The 15450-nt window shown below is 58.6% G+C and overlaps 23 non-coding genes across 23 annotated transcripts; all 23 read left to right on the forward strand.

The window, feature by feature from the left end:
* Window positions 1-429: 429 nt before the first annotated feature.
* On the forward strand, window positions 430-593 carry LOC118817160. The gene has a single exon (XR_005007959.1). It is a non-coding gene; the product is annotated as a U1 spliceosomal RNA (small nuclear RNA).
* Window positions 594-1037: 444 nt separating this feature from the next.
* Window positions 1038-1144, forward strand: LOC118817146. The gene has a single exon (XR_005007946.1). It is a non-coding gene; the product is annotated as a U6 spliceosomal RNA (small nuclear RNA).
* Window positions 1145-1754: 610 nt separating this feature from the next.
* On the forward strand, window positions 1755-1918 carry LOC118817161. Its single transcript, XR_005007960.1, has one exon. It is a non-coding gene; the product is annotated as a U1 spliceosomal RNA (small nuclear RNA).
* A 444-nt stretch (window positions 1919-2362) lies between these two features.
* LOC118817147 lies at window positions 2363-2469 on the forward strand. The gene has a single exon (XR_005007947.1). It is a non-coding gene; the product is annotated as a U6 spliceosomal RNA (small nuclear RNA).
* A 610-nt stretch (window positions 2470-3079) lies between these two features.
* On the forward strand, window positions 3080-3243 carry LOC118817162. The gene has a single exon (XR_005007961.1). It is a non-coding gene; the product is annotated as a U1 spliceosomal RNA (small nuclear RNA).
* A 444-nt stretch (window positions 3244-3687) lies between these two features.
* LOC118817157 lies at window positions 3688-3794 on the forward strand. The gene has a single exon (XR_005007957.1). It is a non-coding gene; the product is annotated as a U6 spliceosomal RNA (small nuclear RNA).
* A 614-nt stretch (window positions 3795-4408) lies between these two features.
* LOC118817163 lies at window positions 4409-4572 on the forward strand. Its single transcript, XR_005007962.1, has one exon. It is a non-coding gene; the product is annotated as a U1 spliceosomal RNA (small nuclear RNA).
* Window positions 4573-5016: 444 nt separating this feature from the next.
* Window positions 5017-5123, forward strand: LOC118817148. The gene has a single exon (XR_005007948.1). It is a non-coding gene; the product is annotated as a U6 spliceosomal RNA (small nuclear RNA).
* Window positions 5124-5737: 614 nt separating this feature from the next.
* LOC118817164 lies at window positions 5738-5901 on the forward strand. The gene has a single exon (XR_005007963.1). It is a non-coding gene; the product is annotated as a U1 spliceosomal RNA (small nuclear RNA).
* A 444-nt stretch (window positions 5902-6345) lies between these two features.
* On the forward strand, window positions 6346-6452 carry LOC118817149. Its single transcript, XR_005007949.1, has one exon. It is a non-coding gene; the product is annotated as a U6 spliceosomal RNA (small nuclear RNA).
* Window positions 6453-7058: 606 nt separating this feature from the next.
* On the forward strand, window positions 7059-7222 carry LOC118817165. Its single transcript, XR_005007964.1, has one exon. It is a non-coding gene; the product is annotated as a U1 spliceosomal RNA (small nuclear RNA).
* A 444-nt stretch (window positions 7223-7666) lies between these two features.
* LOC118817150 lies at window positions 7667-7773 on the forward strand. The gene has a single exon (XR_005007950.1). It is a non-coding gene; the product is annotated as a U6 spliceosomal RNA (small nuclear RNA).
* A 610-nt stretch (window positions 7774-8383) lies between these two features.
* On the forward strand, window positions 8384-8547 carry LOC118817166. The gene has a single exon (XR_005007965.1). It is a non-coding gene; the product is annotated as a U1 spliceosomal RNA (small nuclear RNA).
* Window positions 8548-8991: 444 nt separating this feature from the next.
* On the forward strand, window positions 8992-9098 carry LOC118817152. Its single transcript, XR_005007952.1, has one exon. It is a non-coding gene; the product is annotated as a U6 spliceosomal RNA (small nuclear RNA).
* A 610-nt stretch (window positions 9099-9708) lies between these two features.
* On the forward strand, window positions 9709-9872 carry LOC118817167. The gene has a single exon (XR_005007966.1). It is a non-coding gene; the product is annotated as a U1 spliceosomal RNA (small nuclear RNA).
* A 444-nt stretch (window positions 9873-10316) lies between these two features.
* LOC118817153 lies at window positions 10317-10423 on the forward strand. Its single transcript, XR_005007953.1, has one exon. It is a non-coding gene; the product is annotated as a U6 spliceosomal RNA (small nuclear RNA).
* Window positions 10424-11037: 614 nt separating this feature from the next.
* Window positions 11038-11201, forward strand: LOC118817168. The gene has a single exon (XR_005007967.1). It is a non-coding gene; the product is annotated as a U1 spliceosomal RNA (small nuclear RNA).
* A 444-nt stretch (window positions 11202-11645) lies between these two features.
* LOC118817154 lies at window positions 11646-11752 on the forward strand. Its single transcript, XR_005007954.1, has one exon. It is a non-coding gene; the product is annotated as a U6 spliceosomal RNA (small nuclear RNA).
* A 610-nt stretch (window positions 11753-12362) lies between these two features.
* On the forward strand, window positions 12363-12526 carry LOC118817170. Its single transcript, XR_005007969.1, has one exon. It is a non-coding gene; the product is annotated as a U1 spliceosomal RNA (small nuclear RNA).
* Window positions 12527-12970: 444 nt separating this feature from the next.
* Window positions 12971-13077, forward strand: LOC118817155. The gene has a single exon (XR_005007955.1). It is a non-coding gene; the product is annotated as a U6 spliceosomal RNA (small nuclear RNA).
* A 606-nt stretch (window positions 13078-13683) lies between these two features.
* LOC118817171 lies at window positions 13684-13847 on the forward strand. Its single transcript, XR_005007970.1, has one exon. It is a non-coding gene; the product is annotated as a U1 spliceosomal RNA (small nuclear RNA).
* Window positions 13848-14291: 444 nt separating this feature from the next.
* On the forward strand, window positions 14292-14398 carry LOC118817156. Its single transcript, XR_005007956.1, has one exon. It is a non-coding gene; the product is annotated as a U6 spliceosomal RNA (small nuclear RNA).
* Window positions 14399-15007: 609 nt separating this feature from the next.
* Window positions 15008-15171, forward strand: LOC118817172. Its single transcript, XR_005007971.1, has one exon. It is a non-coding gene; the product is annotated as a U1 spliceosomal RNA (small nuclear RNA).
* Window positions 15172-15450: the final 279 nt, after the last annotated feature.

A 15450-nucleotide genomic window follows, 5' to 3' on the forward strand; every position in this document is an offset into this window, starting at 1 on the left:
TGGGTGTTTGGCGCATGCTTTGTTTTATGTTTGTTCCAAAGTGTGTTACTCTGGCTGGCTGGCTGGCTGGCAGGCTGGCAGGCAGGCAGGCAGGCAGGCAGGCAGGCAGTAGAGGACAGTCCATGCAGAGGCACAGGCAGGCAGGCAGTAGAGGACAGTCCATGCAGAGGCACAGGCAAGCAGGCAGGAGAGGACAGTCCATGCAGAGGCACAGGCAGGCAGGCAGTAGAGGACAGTCCATGCAGAGGCACAGGCAAGCAGGCAGTAGAGGACAGTCCATGCAGAGGCACCAACAGCGCCTCCTGGCTCAGCGCGTAAGGCGGGTCTGAGACGCCCTTAAGCCCGTCCCCTGTCCCTTGCTCCGCCCTTCACCCTCATGCTGCATCTGGCTCGGTCACAAGGGTCCCGCCGAGATGTGCTGTGCAACTCATACTTACCTGGCAGGGGCGACACCATGATCACGAAGGTGGTTCACCCAGGGCGAGGCTCGGCCATTGCACTTCGGTTGTGCTGACCCTTGCGAATTCCCCAAATGCGGGAATCTCGACTGCATAATTTCTGGTAGTGGGGGACTGCGTTCGCGCTCTCCCCTGACAAGCTTGCGTTCAAGAACAGAACTAAGAACGAAGCCTCTGTGCTGCGGACTTGCCAGCGGCGTGCCATCTTCTTTGCAATTCCACGGAAGCTTCCGCAGCCTACTCTTTAGCACCGTGTGTGCCCGTGGACCAAAAAGTCATGACACACTGGCCTCCCACACATCTTCTCCCAGCCAAACGGGGTCTGTTTTCACCCTCTGAGTGAGCAGCCTGCAGCTCCGCATTTGCCCTTGGGTGTTTCACCCATGCTTTCTTTTGTGCCTGCTCCAAAGCGCCACACACAGTGTTCCTTGGGACCAAAGGGCACGCCAGGGGGCGCTGGCAATTTTGTGGCCCTGAAATAAGCCGCTCGGAAGCCGACGCGACTCCGAAACCTGCCCTCTCTCAGAAACCTTGTGCGGACACGGCAGGTATAAGTGAGCGCGGCACGCTAGGCGTAGCGTGCTAGCTACGGCAGCACATATACTAAAATTGGATCGATACAGAGAAGATTAGCATGGCCCCTGCGAAAGGATGACACGCAAATCCGTGAAGCGCTCCATATTTTATGTCATCTCACACAAGCGCAGCACGTCACGGCAGCCGCCGCGTGCGACGACTTCGCACGATCGGCGCACGCACCCGCGAAAGCCTGCCGTGCATCTTCTCCCAGCCAAACGCCACAGCTGCCGGGGTCTGTTCTCGCCCTCTGAGGTCTAGGAAGGACCTCGGCCTGCAGCTCTGCAGTCGTTCTTGGGTGTTTGGCGCATGCTTTGTTTTATGTTTGTTCCAAAGTGTGTTACTCTGGCTGGCTGGCTGGCTGGCAGGCTGGCAGGCAGGCAGGCAGGCAGGCAGGCAGTAGAGGACAGTCCATGCAGAGGCACAGGCAGGCAGGCAGTAGAGGACAGTCCATGCAGAGGCACAGGCAAGCAGGCAGGAGAGGACAGTCCATGCAGAGGCACAGGCAGGCAGGCAGTAGAGGACAGTCCATGCAGAGGCACAGGCAAGCAGGCAGTAGAGGACAGTCCATGCAGAGGCACCAACAGCGCCTCCTGGCTCAGCGCGTAAGGCGGGTCTGAGACGCCCTTAAGCCCGTCCCCTGTCCCTTGCTCCGCCCTTCACCCTCATGCTGCATCTGGCTCGGTCACAAGGGTCCCGCCGAGATGTGCTGTGCAACTCATACTTACCTGGCAGGGGCGACACCATGATCACGAAGGTGGTTCACCCAGGGCGAGGCTCGGCCATTGCACTTCGGTTGTGCTGACCCTTGCGAATTCCCCAAATGCGGGAATCTCGACTGCATAATTTCTGGTAGTGGGGGACTGCGTTCGCGCTCTCCCCTGACAAGCTTGCGTTCAAGAACAGAACTAAGAACGAAGCCTCTGTGCTGCGGACTTGCCAGCGGCGTGCCATCTTCTTTGCAATTCCACGGAAGCTTCCGCAGCCTACTCTTTAGCACCGTGTGTGCCCGTGGACCAAAAAGTCATGACACACTGGCCTCCCACACATCTTCTCCCAGCCAAACGGGGTCTGTTTTCACCCTCTGAGTGAGCAGCCTGCAGCTCCGCATTTGCCCTTGGGTGTTTCACCCATGCTTTCTTTTGTGCCTGCTCCAAAGCGCCACACACAGTGTTCCTTGGGACCAAAGGGCACGCCAGGGGGCGCTGGCAATTTTGTGGCCCTGAAATAAGCCGCTCGGAAGCCGACGCGACTCCGAAACCTGCCCTCTCTCAGAAACCTTGTGCGGACACGGCAGGTATAAGTGAGCGCGGCACGCTAGGCGTAGCGTGCTAGCTACGGCAGCACATATACTAAAATTGGATCGATACAGAGAAGATTAGCATGGCCCCTGCGAAAGGATGACACGCAAATCCGTGAAGCGCTCCATATTTTATGTCATCTCACACAAGCGCAGCACGTCACGGCAGCCGCCGCGTGCGACGACTTCGCACGATCGGCGCACGCACCCGCGAAAGCCTGCCGTGCATCTTCTCCCAGCCAAACGCCACAGCTGCCGGGGTCTGTTCTCGCCCTCTGAGGTCTAGGAAGGACCTCGGCCTGCAGCTCTGCAGTCGTTCTTGGGTGTTTGGCGCATGCTTTGTTTTATGTTTGTTCCAAAGTGTGTTACTCTGGCTGGCTGGCTGGCTGGCAGGCTGGCAGGCAGGCAGGCAGGCAGGCAGGCAGTAGAGGACAGTCCATGCAGAGGCACAGGCAGGCAGGCAGTAGAGGACAGTCCATGCAGAGGCACAGGCAAGCAGGCAGGAGAGGACAGTCCATGCAGAGGCACAGGCAGGCAGGCAGTAGAGGACAGTCCATGCAGAGGCACAGGCAAGCAGGCAGTAGAGGACAGTCCATGCAGAGGCACCAACAGCGCCTCCTGGCTCAGCGCGTAAGGCGGGTCTGAGACGCCCTTAAGCCCGTCCCCTGTCCCTTGCTCCGCCCTTCACCCTCATGCTGCATCTGGCTCGGTCACAAGGGTCCCGCCGAGATGTGCTGTGCAACTCATACTTACCTGGCAGGGGCGACACCATGATCACGAAGGTGGTTCACCCAGGGCGAGGCTCGGCCATTGCACTTCGGTTGTGCTGACCCTTGCGAATTCCCCAAATGCGGGAATCTCGACTGCATAATTTCTGGTAGTGGGGGACTGCGTTCGCGCTCTCCCCTGACAAGCTTGCGTTCAAGAACAGAACTAAGAACGAAGCCTCTGTGCTGCGGACTTGCCAGCGGCGTGCCATCTTCTTTGCAATTCCACGGAAGCTTCCGCAGCCTACTCTTTAGCACCGTGTGTGCCCGTGGACCAAAAAGTCATGACACACTGGCCTCCCACACATCTTCTCCCAGCCAAACGGGGTCTGTTTTCACCCTCTGAGTGAGCAGCCTGCAGCTCCGCATTTGCCCTTGGGTGTTTCACCCATGCTTTCTTTTGTGCCTGCTCCAAAGCGCCACACACAGTGTTCCTTGGGACCAAAGGGCACGCCAGGGGGCGCTGGCAATTTTGTGGCCCTGAAATAAGCCGCTCGGAAGCCGACGCGACTCCGAAACCTGCCCTCTCTCAGAAACCTTGTGCGGACACGGCAGGTATAAGTGAGCGCGGCACGCTAGGCGTAGCGTGCTAGCTACGGCAGCACATATACTAAAATTGGATCGATACAGAGAAGATTAGCATGGCCCCTGCGAAAGGATGACACGCAAATCCGTGAAGCGCTCCGTATTTTATGTCATCTCACACAAGCGCAGCACGTCACGGCAGCCGCCGCGTGCGACGACTTCGCACGATCGGCGCACGCACCCGCGAAAGCCTGCCGTGCATCTTCTCCCAGCCAAACGCCACAGCTGCCGGGGTCTGTTCTCGCCCTCTGAGGTCTAGGAAGGACCTCGGCCTGCAGCTCTGCAGTCGTTCTTGGGTGTTTGGCGCATGCTTTGTTTTATGTTTGTTCCAAAGTGTGTTACTCTGGCTGGCTGGCTGGCTGGCAGGCTGGCAGGCAGGCAGGCAGGCAGGCAGGCAGGCAGTAGAGGACAGTCCATGCAGAGGCACAGGCAGGCAGGCAGTAGAGGACAGTCCATGCAGAGGCACAGGCAAGCAGGCAGGAGAGGACAGTCCATGCAGAGGCACAGGCAGGCAGGCAGTAGAGGACAGTCCATGCAGAGGCACAGGCAAGCAGGCAGTAGAGGACAGTCCATGCAGAGGCACCAACAGCGCCTCCTGGCTCAGCGCGTAAGGCGGGTCTGAGACGCCCTTAAGCCCGTCCCCTGTCCCTTGCTCCGCCCTTCACCCTCATGCTGCATCTGGCTCGGTCACAAGGGTCCCGCCGAGATGTGCTGTGCAACTCATACTTACCTGGCAGGGGCGACACCATGATCACGAAGGTGGTTCACCCAGGGCGAGGCTCGGCCATTGCACTTCGGTTGTGCTGACCCTTGCGAATTCCCCAAATGCGGGAATCTCGACTGCATAATTTCTGGTAGTGGGGGACTGCGTTCGCGCTCTCCCCTGACAAGCTTGCGTTCAAGAACAGAACTAAGAACGAAGCCTCTGTGCTGCGGACTTGCCAGCGGCGTGCCATCTTCTTTGCAATTCCACGGAAGCTTCCGCAGCCTACTCTTTAGCACCGTGTGTGCCCGTGGACCAAAAAGTCATGACACACTGGCCTCCCACACATCTTCTCCCAGCCAAACGGGGTCTGTTTTCACCCTCTGAGTGAGCAGCCTGCAGCTCCGCATTTGCCCTTGGGTGTTTCACCCATGCTTTCTTTTGTGCCTGCTCCAAAGCGCCACACACAGTGTTCCTTGGGACCAAAGGGCACGCCAGGGGGCGCTGGCAATTTTGTGGCCCTGAAATAAGCCGCTCGGAAGCCGACGCGACTCCGAAACCTGCCCTCTCTCAGAAACCTTGTGCGGACACGGCAGGTATAAGTGAGCGCGGCACGCTAGGCGTAGCGTGCTAGCTACGGCAGCACATATACTAAAATTGGATCGATACAGAGAAGATTAGCATGGCCCCTGCGAAAGGATGACACGCAAATCCGTGAAGCGCTCCATATTTTATGTCATCTCACACAAGCGCAGCACGTCACGGCAGCCGCCGCGTGCGACGACTTCGCACGATCGGCGCACGCACCCGCGAAAGCCTGCCGTGCATCTTCTCCCAGCCAAACGCCACAGCTGCCGGGGTCTGTTCTCGCCCTCTGAGGTCTAGGAAGGACCTCGGCCTGCAGCTCTGCAGTCGTTCTTGGGTGTTTGGCGCATGCTTTGTTTTATGTTTGTTCCAAAGTGTGTTACTCTGGCTGGCTGGCTGGCTGGCAGGCTGGCAGGCAGGCAGGCAGGCAGGCAGGCAGGCAGTAGAGGACAGTCCATGCAGAGGCACAGGCAGGCAGGCAGTAGAGGACAGTCCATGCAGAGGCACAGGCAAGCAGGCAGGAGAGGACAGTCCATGCAGAGGCACAGGCAGGCAGGCAGTAGAGGACAGTCCATGCAGAGGCACAGGCAAGCAGGCAGTAGAGGACAGTCCATGCAGAGGCACCAACAGCGCCTCCTGGCTCAGCGCGTAAGGCGGGTCTGAGACGCCCTTAAGCCCGTCCCCTGTCCCTTGCTCCGCCCTTCACCCTCATGCTGCATCTGGCTCGGTCACAAGGGTCCCGCCGAGATGTGCTGTGCAACTCATACTTACCTGGCAGGGGCGACACCATGATCACGAAGGTGGTTCACCCAGGGCGAGGCTCGGCCATTGCACTTCGGTTGTGCTGACCCTTGCGAATTCCCCAAATGCGGGAATCTCGACTGCATAATTTCTGGTAGTGGGGGACTGCGTTCGCGCTCTCCCCTGACAAGCTTGCGTTCAAGAACAGAACTAAGAACGAAGCCTCTGTGCTGCGGACTTGCCAGCGGCGTGCCATCTTCTTTGCAATTCCACGGAAGCTTCCGCAGCCTACTCTTTAGCACCGTGTGTGCCCGTGGACCAAAAAGTCATGACACACTGGCCTCCCACACATCTTCTCCCAGCCAAACGGGGTCTGTTTTCACCCTCTGAGTGAGCAGCCTGCAGCTCCGCATTTGCCCTTGGGTGTTTCACCCATGCTTTCTTTTGTGCCTGCTCCAAAGCGCCACACACAGTGTTCCTTGGGACCAAAGGGCACGCCAGGGGGCGCTGGCAATTTTGTGGCCCTGAAATAAGCCGCTCGGAAGCCGACGCGACTCCGAAACCTGCCCTCTCTCAGAAACCTTGTGCGGACACGGCAGGTATAAGTGAGCGCGGCACGCTAGGCGTAGCGTGCTAGCTACGGCAGCACATATACTAAAATTGGATCGATACAGAGAAGATTAGCATGGCCCCTGCGAAAGGATGACACGCAAATCCGTGAAGCGCTCCATATTTTATGTCATCTCACACAAGCGCAGCACGTCACGGCAGCCGCCGCGTGCGACGACTTCGCACGATCGGCGCACGCACCCGCGAAAGCCTGCCGTGCATCTTCTCCCAGCCAAACGCCACAGCTGCCGGGGTCTGTTCTCGCCCTCTGAGGTCTAGGAAGGACCTCGGCCTGCAGCTCTGCAGTCGTTCTTGGGTGTTTGGCGCATGCTTTGTTTTATGTTTGTTCCAAAGTGTGTTACTCTGGCTGGCTGGCTGGCTGGCAGGCTGGCAGGCAGGCAGGCAGGCAGGCAGTAGAGGACAGTCCATGCAGAGGCACAGGCAGGCAGGCAGTAGAGGACAGTCCATGCAGAGGCACAGGCAAGCAGGCAGGAGAGGACAGTCCATGCAGAGGCACAGGCAGGCAGGCAGTAGAGGACAGTCCATGCAGAGGCACAGGCAAGCAGGCAGTAGAGGACAGTCCATGCAGAGGCACCAACAGCGCCTCCTGGCTCAGCGCGTAAGGCGGGTCTGAGACGCCCTTAAGCCCGTCCCCTGTCCCTTGCTCCGCCCTTCACCCTCATGCTGCATCTGGCTCGGTCACAAGGGTCCCGCCGAGATGTGCTGTGCAACTCATACTTACCTGGCAGGGGCGACACCATGATCACGAAGGTGGTTCACCCAGGGCGAGGCTCGGCCATTGCACTTCGGTTGTGCTGACCCTTGCGAATTCCCCAAATGCGGGAATCTCGACTGCATAATTTCTGGTAGTGGGGGACTGCGTTCGCGCTCTCCCCTGACAAGCTTGCGTTCAAGAACAGAACTAAGAACGAAGCCTCTGTGCTGCGGACTTGCCAGCGGCGTGCCATCTTCTTTGCAATTCCACGGAAGCTTCCGCAGCCTACTCTTTAGCACCGTGTGTGCCCGTGGACCAAAAAGTCATGACACACTGGCCTCCCACACATCTTCTCCCAGCCAAACGGGGTCTGTTTTCACCCTCTGAGTGAGCAGCCTGCAGCTCCGCATTTGCCCTTGGGTGTTTCACCCATGCTTTCTTTTGTGCCTGCTCCAAAGCGCCACACACAGTGTTCCTTGGGACCAAAGGGCACGCCAGGGGGCGCTGGCAATTTTGTGGCCCTGAAATAAGCCGCTCGGAAGCCGACGCGACTCCGAAACCTGCCCTCTCTCAGAAACCTTGTGCGGACACGGCAGGTATAAGTGAGCGCGGCACGCTAGGCGTAGCGTGCTAGCTACGGCAGCACATATACTAAAATTGGATCGATACAGAGAAGATTAGCATGGCCCCTGCGAAAGGATGACACGCAAATCCGTGAAGCGCTCCATATTTTATGTCATCTCACACAAGCGCAGCACGTCACGGCAGCCGCCGCGTGCGACGACTTCGCACGATCGGCGCACGCACCCGCGAAAGCCTGCCGTGCATCTTCTCCCAGCCAAACGCCACAGCTGCCGGGGTCTGTTCTCGCCCTCTGAGGTCTAGGAAGGACCTCGGCCTGCAGCTCTGCAGTCGTTCTTGGGTGTTTGGCGCATGCTTTGTTTTATGTTTGTTCCAAAGTGTGTTACTCTGGCTGGCTGGCTGGCTGGCAGGCTGGCAGGCAGGCAGGCAGGCAGGCAGGCAGTAGAGGACAGTCCATGCAGAGGCACAGGCAGGCAGGCAGTAGAGGACAGTCCATGCAGAGGCACAGGCAAGCAGGCAGGAGAGGACAGTCCATGCAGAGGCACAGGCAGGCAGGCAGTAGAGGACAGTCCATGCAGAGGCACAGGCAAGCAGGCAGTAGAGGACAGTCCATGCAGAGGCACCAACAGCGCCTCCTGGCTCAGCGCGTAAGGCGGGTCTGAGACGCCCTTAAGCCCGTCCCCTGTCCCTTGCTCCGCCCTTCACCCTCATGCTGCATCTGGCTCGGTCACAAGGGTCCCGCCGAGATGTGCTGTGCAACTCATACTTACCTGGCAGGGGCGACACCATGATCACGAAGGTGGTTCACCCAGGGCGAGGCTCGGCCATTGCACTTCGGTTGTGCTGACCCTTGCGAATTCCCCAAATGCGGGAATCTCGACTGCATAATTTCTGGTAGTGGGGGACTGCGTTCGCGCTCTCCCCTGACAAGCTTGCGTTCAAGAACAGAACTAAGAACGAAGCCTCTGTGCTGCGGACTTGCCAGCGGCGTGCCATCTTCTTTGCAATTCCACGGAAGCTTCCGCAGCCTACTCTTTAGCACCGTGTGTGCCCGTGGACCAAAAAGTCATGACACACTGGCCTCCCACACATCTTCTCCCAGCCAAACGGGGTCTGTTTTCACCCTCTGAGTGAGCAGCCTGCAGCTCCGCATTTGCCCTTGGGTGTTTCACCCATGCTTTCTTTTGTGCCTGCTCCAAAGCGCCACACACAGTGTTCCTTGGGACCAAAGGGCACGCCAGGGGGCGCTGGCAATTTTGTGGCCCTGAAATAAGCCGCTCGGAAGCCGACGCGACTCCGAAACCTGCCCTCTCTCAGAAACCTTGTGCGGACACGGCAGGTATAAGTGAGCGCGGCACGCTAGGCGTAGCGTGCTAGCTACGGCAGCACATATACTAAAATTGGATCGATACAGAGAAGATTAGCATGGCCCCTGCGAAAGGATGACACGCAAATCCGTGAAGCGCTCCATATTTTATGTCATCTCACACAAGCGCAGCACGTCACGGCAGCCGCCGCGTGCGACGACTTCGCACGATCGGCGCACGCACCCGCGAAAGCCTGCCGTGCATCTTCTCCCAGCCAAACGCCACAGCTGCCGGGGTCTGTTCTCGCCCTCTGAGGTCTAGGAAGGACCTCGGCCTGCAGCTCTGCAGTCGTTCTTGGGTGTTTGGCGCATGCTTTGTTTTATGTTTGTTCCAAAGTGTGTTACTCTGGCTGGCTGGCTGGCTGGCAGGCTGGCAGGCAGGCAGGCAGGCAGGCAGGCAGTAGAGGACAGTCCATGCAGAGGCACAGGCAGGCAGGCAGTAGAGGACAGTCCATGCAGAGGCACAGGCAAGCAGGCAGGAGAGGACAGTCCATGCAGAGGCACAGGCAGGCAGGCAGTAGAGGACAGTCCATGCAGAGGCACAGGCAAGCAGGCAGTAGAGGACAGTCCATGCAGAGGCACCAACAGCGCCTCCTGGCTCAGCGCGTAAGGCGGGTCTGAGACGCCCTTAAGCCCGTCCCCTGTCCCTTGCTCCGCCCTTCACCCTCATGCTGCATCTGGCTCGGTCACAAGGGTCCCGCCGAGATGTGCTGTGCAACTCATACTTACCTGGCAGGGGCGACACCATGATCACGAAGGTGGTTCACCCAGGGCGAGGCTCGGCCATTGCACTTCGGTTGTGCTGACCCTTGCGAATTCCCCAAATGCGGGAATCTCGACTGCATAATTTCTGGTAGTGGGGGACTGCGTTCGCGCTCTCCCCTGACAAGCTTGCGTTCAAGAACAGAACTAAGAACGAAGCCTCTGTGCTGCGGACTTGCCAGCGGCGTGCCATCTTCTTTGCAATTCCACGGAAGCTTCCGCAGCCTACTCTTTAGCACCGTGTGTGCCCGTGGACCAAAAAGTCATGACACACTGGCCTCCCACACATCTTCTCCCAGCCAAACGGGGTCTGTTTTCACCCTCTGAGTGAGCAGCCTGCAGCTCCGCATTTGCCCTTGGGTGTTTCACCCATGCTTTCTTTTGTGCCTGCTCCAAAGCGCCACACACAGTGTTCCTTGGGACCAAAGGGCACGCCAGGGGGCGCTGGCAATTTTGTGGCCCTGAAATAAGCCGCTCGGAAGCCGACGCGACTCCGAAACCTGCCCTCTCTCAGAAACCTTGTGCGGACACGGCAGGTATAAGTGAGCGCGGCACGCTAGGCGTAGCGTGCTAGCTACGGCAGCACATATACTAAAATTGGATCGATACAGAGAAGATTAGCATGGCCCCTGCGAAAGGATGACACGCAAATCCGTGAAGCGCTCCATATTTTATGTCATCTCACACAAGCGCAGCACGTCACGGCAGCCGCCGCGTGCGACGACTTCGCACGATCGGCGCACGCACCCGCGAAAGCCTGCCGTGCATCTTCTCCCAGCCAAACGCCACAGCTGCCGGGGTCTGTTCTCGCCCTCTGAGGTCTAGGAAGGACCTCGGCCTGCAGCTCTGCAGTCGTTCTTGGGTGTTTGGCGCATGCTTTGTTTTATGTTTGTTCCAAAGTGTGTTACTCTGGCTGGCTGGCTGGCTGGCAGGCTGGCAGGCAGGCAGGCAGGCAGGCAGGCAGGCAGTAGAGGACAGTCCATGCAGAGGCACAGGCAGGCAGGCAGTAGAGGACAGTCCATGCAGAGGCACAGGCAAGCAGGCAGGAGAGGACAGTCCATGCAGAGGCACAGGCAGGCAGGCAGTAGAGGACAGTCCATGCAGAGGCACAGGCAAGCAGGCAGTAGAGGACAGTCCATGCAGAGGCACCAACAGCGCCTCCTGGCTCAGCGCGTAAGGCGGGTCTGAGACGCCCTTAAGCCCGTCCCCTGTCCCTTGCTCCGCCCTTCACCCTCATGCTGCATCTGGCTCGGTCACAAGGGTCCCGCCGAGATGTGCTGTGCAACTCATACTTACCTGGCAGGGGCGACACCATGATCACGAAGGTGGTTCACCCAGGGCGAGGCTCGGCCATTGCACTTCGGTTGTGCTGACCCTTGCGAATTCCCCAAATGCGGGAATCTCGACTGCATAATTTCTGGTAGTGGGGGACTGCGTTCGCGCTCTCCCCTGACAAGCTTGCGTTCAAGAACAGAACTAAGAACGAAGCCTCTGTGCTGCGGACTTGCCAGCGGCGTGCCATCTTCTTTGCAATTCCACGGAAGCTTCCGCAGCCTACTCTTTAGCACCGTGTGTGCCCGTGGACCAAAAAGTCATGACACACTGGCCTCCCACACATCTTCTCCCAGCCAAACGGGGTCTGTTTTCACCCTCTGAGTGAGCAGCCTGCAGCTCCGCATTTGCCCTTGGGTGTTTCACCCATGCTTTCTTTTGTGCCTGCTCCAAAGCGCCACACACAGTGTTCCTTGGGACCAAAGGGCACGCCAGGGGGCGCTGGCAATTTTGTGGCCCTGAAATAAGCCGCTCGGAAGCCGACGCGACTCCGAAACCTGCCCTCTCTCAGAAACCTTGTGCGGACACGGCAGGTATAAGTGAGCGCGGCACGCTAGGCGTAGCGTGCTAGCTACGGCAGCACATATACTAAAATTGGATCGATACAGAGAAGATTAGCATGGCCCCTGCGAAAGGATGACACGCAAATCCGTGAAGCGCTCCATATTTTATGTCATCTCACACAAGCGCAGCACGTCACGGCAGCCGCCGCGTGCGACGACTTCGCACGATCGGCGCACGCACCCGCGAAAGCCTGCCGTGCATCTTCTCCCAGCCAAACGCCACAGCTGCCGGGGTCTGTTCTCGCCCTCTGAGGTCTAGGAAGGACCTCGGCCTGCAGCTCTGCAGTCGTTCTTGGGTGTTTGGCGCATGCTTTGTTTTATGTTTGTTCCAAAGTGTGTTACTCTGGCTGGCTGGCTGGCTGGCAGGCTGGCAGGCAGGCAGGCAGGCAGGCAGGCAGTAGAGGACAGTCCATGCAGAGGCACAGGCAGGCAGGCAGTAGAGGACAGTCCATGCAGAGGCACAGGCAAGCAGGCAGGAGAGGACAGTCCATGCAGAGGCACAGGCAGGCAGGCAGTAGAGGACAGTCCATGCAGAGGCACAGGCAAGCAGGCAGTAGAGGACAGTCCATGCAGAGGCACCAACAGCGCCTCCTGGCTCAGCGCGTAAGGCGGGTCTGAGACGCCCTTAAGCCCGTCCCCTGTCCCTTGCTCCGCCCTTCACCCTCATGCTGCATCTGGCTCGGTCACAAGGGTCCCGCCGAGATGTGCTGTGCAACTCATACTTACCTGGCAGGGGCGACACCATGATCACGAAGGTGGTTCACCCAGGGCGAGGCTCGGCCATTGCACTTCGGTTGTGCTGACCCTTGCGAATTCCCCAAATGCGGGAATCTCGACTGCATAATTTCTGGTAGTGGGGGACTGCGTTCGCGCTCTCCCCTGACAAGCTTGCGTTCAAGAACAGAACTAAGAACGAAGCCTCTGTGCTGCGGACTTGCCAGCGGCGTGCCATCTTCTTTGCAATTCCACGGAAGCTTCCGCAGCCTACTCTTTAGCACCGTGTGTGCCCGTGGACCAAAAAGTCATGACACACTGGCCTCCCACACATCTTCTCCCAGCCAAACGGGGTCTGTTTTCACCCTCTGAGTGAGCAGCCTGCAGCTCCGCATTTGCCCTTGGGTGTTTCACCCATGCTTTCTTTTGTGCCTGCTCCAAAGCGCCACACACAGTGTTCCTTGGGACCAAAGGGCACGCCAGGGGGCGCTGGCAATTTTGTGGCCCTGAAATAAGCCGCTCGGAAGCCGACGCGACTCCGAAACCTGCCCTCTCTCAGAAACCTTGTGCGGACACGGCAGGTATAAGTGAGCGCGGCACGCTAGGCGTAGCGTGCTAGCTACGGCAGCACATATACTAAAATTGGATCGATACAGAGAAGATTAGCATGGCCCCTGCGAAAGGATGACACGCAAATCCGTGAAGCGCTCCATATTTTATGTCATCTCACACAAGCGCAGCACGTCACGGCAGCCGCCGCGTGCGACGACTTCGCACGATCGGCGCACGCACCCGCGAAAGCCTGCCGTGCATCTTCTCCCAGCCAAACGCCACAGCTGCCGGGGTCTGTTCTCGCCCTCTGAGGTCTAGGAAGGACCTCGGCCTGCAGCTCTGCAGTCGTTCTTGGGTGTTTGGCGCATGCTTTGTTTTATGTTTGTTCCAAAGTGTGTTACTCTGGCTGGCTGGCTGGCTGGCAGGCTGGCAGGCAGGCAGGCAGGCAGGCAGTAGAGGACAGTCCATGCAGAGGCACAGGCAGGCAGGCAGTAGAGGACAGTCCATGCAGAGGCACAGGCAAGCAGGCAGGAGAGGACAGTCCATGCAGAGGCACAGGCAGGCAGGCAGTAGAGGACAGTCCATGCAGAGGCACAGGCAAGCAGGCAGTAGAGGACAGTCCATGCAGAGGCACCAACAGCGCCTCCTGGCTCAGCGCGTAAGGCGGGTCTGAGACGCCCTTAAGCCCGTCCCCTGTCCCTTGCTCCGCCCTTCACCCTCATGCTGCATCTGGCTCGGTCACAAGGGTCCCGCCGAGATGTGCTGTGCAACTCATACTTACCTGGCAGGGGCGACACCATGATCACGAAGGTGGTTCACCCAGGGCGAGGCTCGGCCATTGCACTTCGGTTGTGCTGACCCTTGCGAATTCCCCAAATGCGGGAATCTCGACTGCATAATTTCTGGTAGTGGGGGACTGCGTTCGCGCTCTCCCCTGACAAGCTTGCGTTCAAGAACAGAACTAAGAACGAAGCCTCTGTGCTGCGGACTTGCCAGCGGCGTGCCATCTTCTTTGCAATTCCACGGAAGCTTCCGCAGCCTACTCTTTAGCACCGTGTGTGCCCGTGGACCAAAAAGTCATGACACACTGGCCTCCCACACATCTTCTCCCAGCCAAACGGGGTCTGTTTTCACCCTCTGAGTGAGCAGCCTGCAGCTCCGCATTTGCCCTTGGGTGTTTCACCCATGCTTTCTTTTGTGCCTGCTCCAAAGCGCCACACACAGTGTTCCTTGGGACCAAAGGGCACGCCAGGGGGCGCTGGCAATTTTGTGGCCCTGAAATAAGCCGCTCGGAAGCCGACGCGACTCCGAAACCTGCCCTCTCTCAGAAACCTTGTGCGGACACGGCAGGTATAAGTGAGCGCGGCACGCTAGGCGTAGCGTGCTAGCTACGGCAGCACATATACTAAAATTGGATCGATACAGAGAAGATTAGCATGGCCCCTGCGAAAGGATGACACGCAAATCCGTGAAGCGCTCCATATTTTATGTCATCTCACACAAGCGCAGCACGTCACGGCAGCCGCCGCGTGCGACGACTTCGCACGATCGGCGCACGCACCCGCGAAAGCCTGCCGTGCATCTTCTCCCAGCCAAACGCCACAGCTGCCGGGGTCTGTTCTCGCCCTCTGAGGTCTAGGAAGGACCTCGGCCTGCAGCTCTGCAGTCGTTCTTGGGTGTTTGGCGCATGCTTTGTTTTATGTTTGTTCCAAAGTGTGTTACTCTGGCTGGCTGGCTGGCTGGCAGGCTGGCAGGCAGGCAGGCAGGCAGGCAGCAGTAGAGGACAGTCCATGCAGAGGCACAGGCAGGCAGGCAGTAGAGGACAGTCCATGCAGAGGCACAGGCAAGCAGGCAGGAGAGGACAGTCCATGCAGAGGCACAGGCAGGCAGGCAGTAGAGGACAGTCCATGCAGAGGCACAGGCAAGCAGGCAGTAGAGGACAGTCCATGCAGAGGCACCAACAGCGCCTCCTGGCTCAGCGCGTAAGGCGGGTCTGAGACGCCCTTAAGCCCGTCCCCTGTCCCTTGCTCCGCCCTTCACCCTCATGCTGCATCTGGCTCGGTCACAAGGGTCCCGCCGAGATGTGCTGTGCAACTCATACTTACCTGGCAGGGGCGACACCATGATCACGAAGGTGGTTCACCCAGGGCGAGGCTCGGCCATTGCACTTCGGTTGTGCTGACCCTTGCGAATTCCCCAAATGCGGGAATCTCGACTGCATAATTTCTGGTAGTGGGGGACTGCGTTCGCGCTCTCCCCTGACAAGCTTGCGTTCAAGAACAGAACTAAGAACGAAGCCTCTGTGCTGCGGACTTGCCAGCGGCGTGCCATCTTCTTTGCAATTCCACGGAAGCTTCCGCAGCCTACTCTTTAGCACCGTGTGTGCCCGTGGACCAAAAAGTCATGACACACTGGCCTCCCACACATCTTCTCCCAGCCAAACGGGGTCTGTTTTCACCCTCTGAGTGAGCAGCCTGCAGCTCCGCATTTGCCCTTGGGTGTTTCACCCATGCTTTCTTTTGTGCCTGCTCCAAAGCGCC

This window comes from Colossoma macropomum, unplaced genomic scaffold (assembly GCF_904425465.1).
Source record: "Colossoma macropomum unplaced genomic scaffold, Colossoma_macropomum, whole genome shotgun sequence".
Taxonomy (NCBI): domain Eukaryota; kingdom Metazoa; phylum Chordata; class Actinopteri; order Characiformes; family Serrasalmidae; genus Colossoma; species Colossoma macropomum.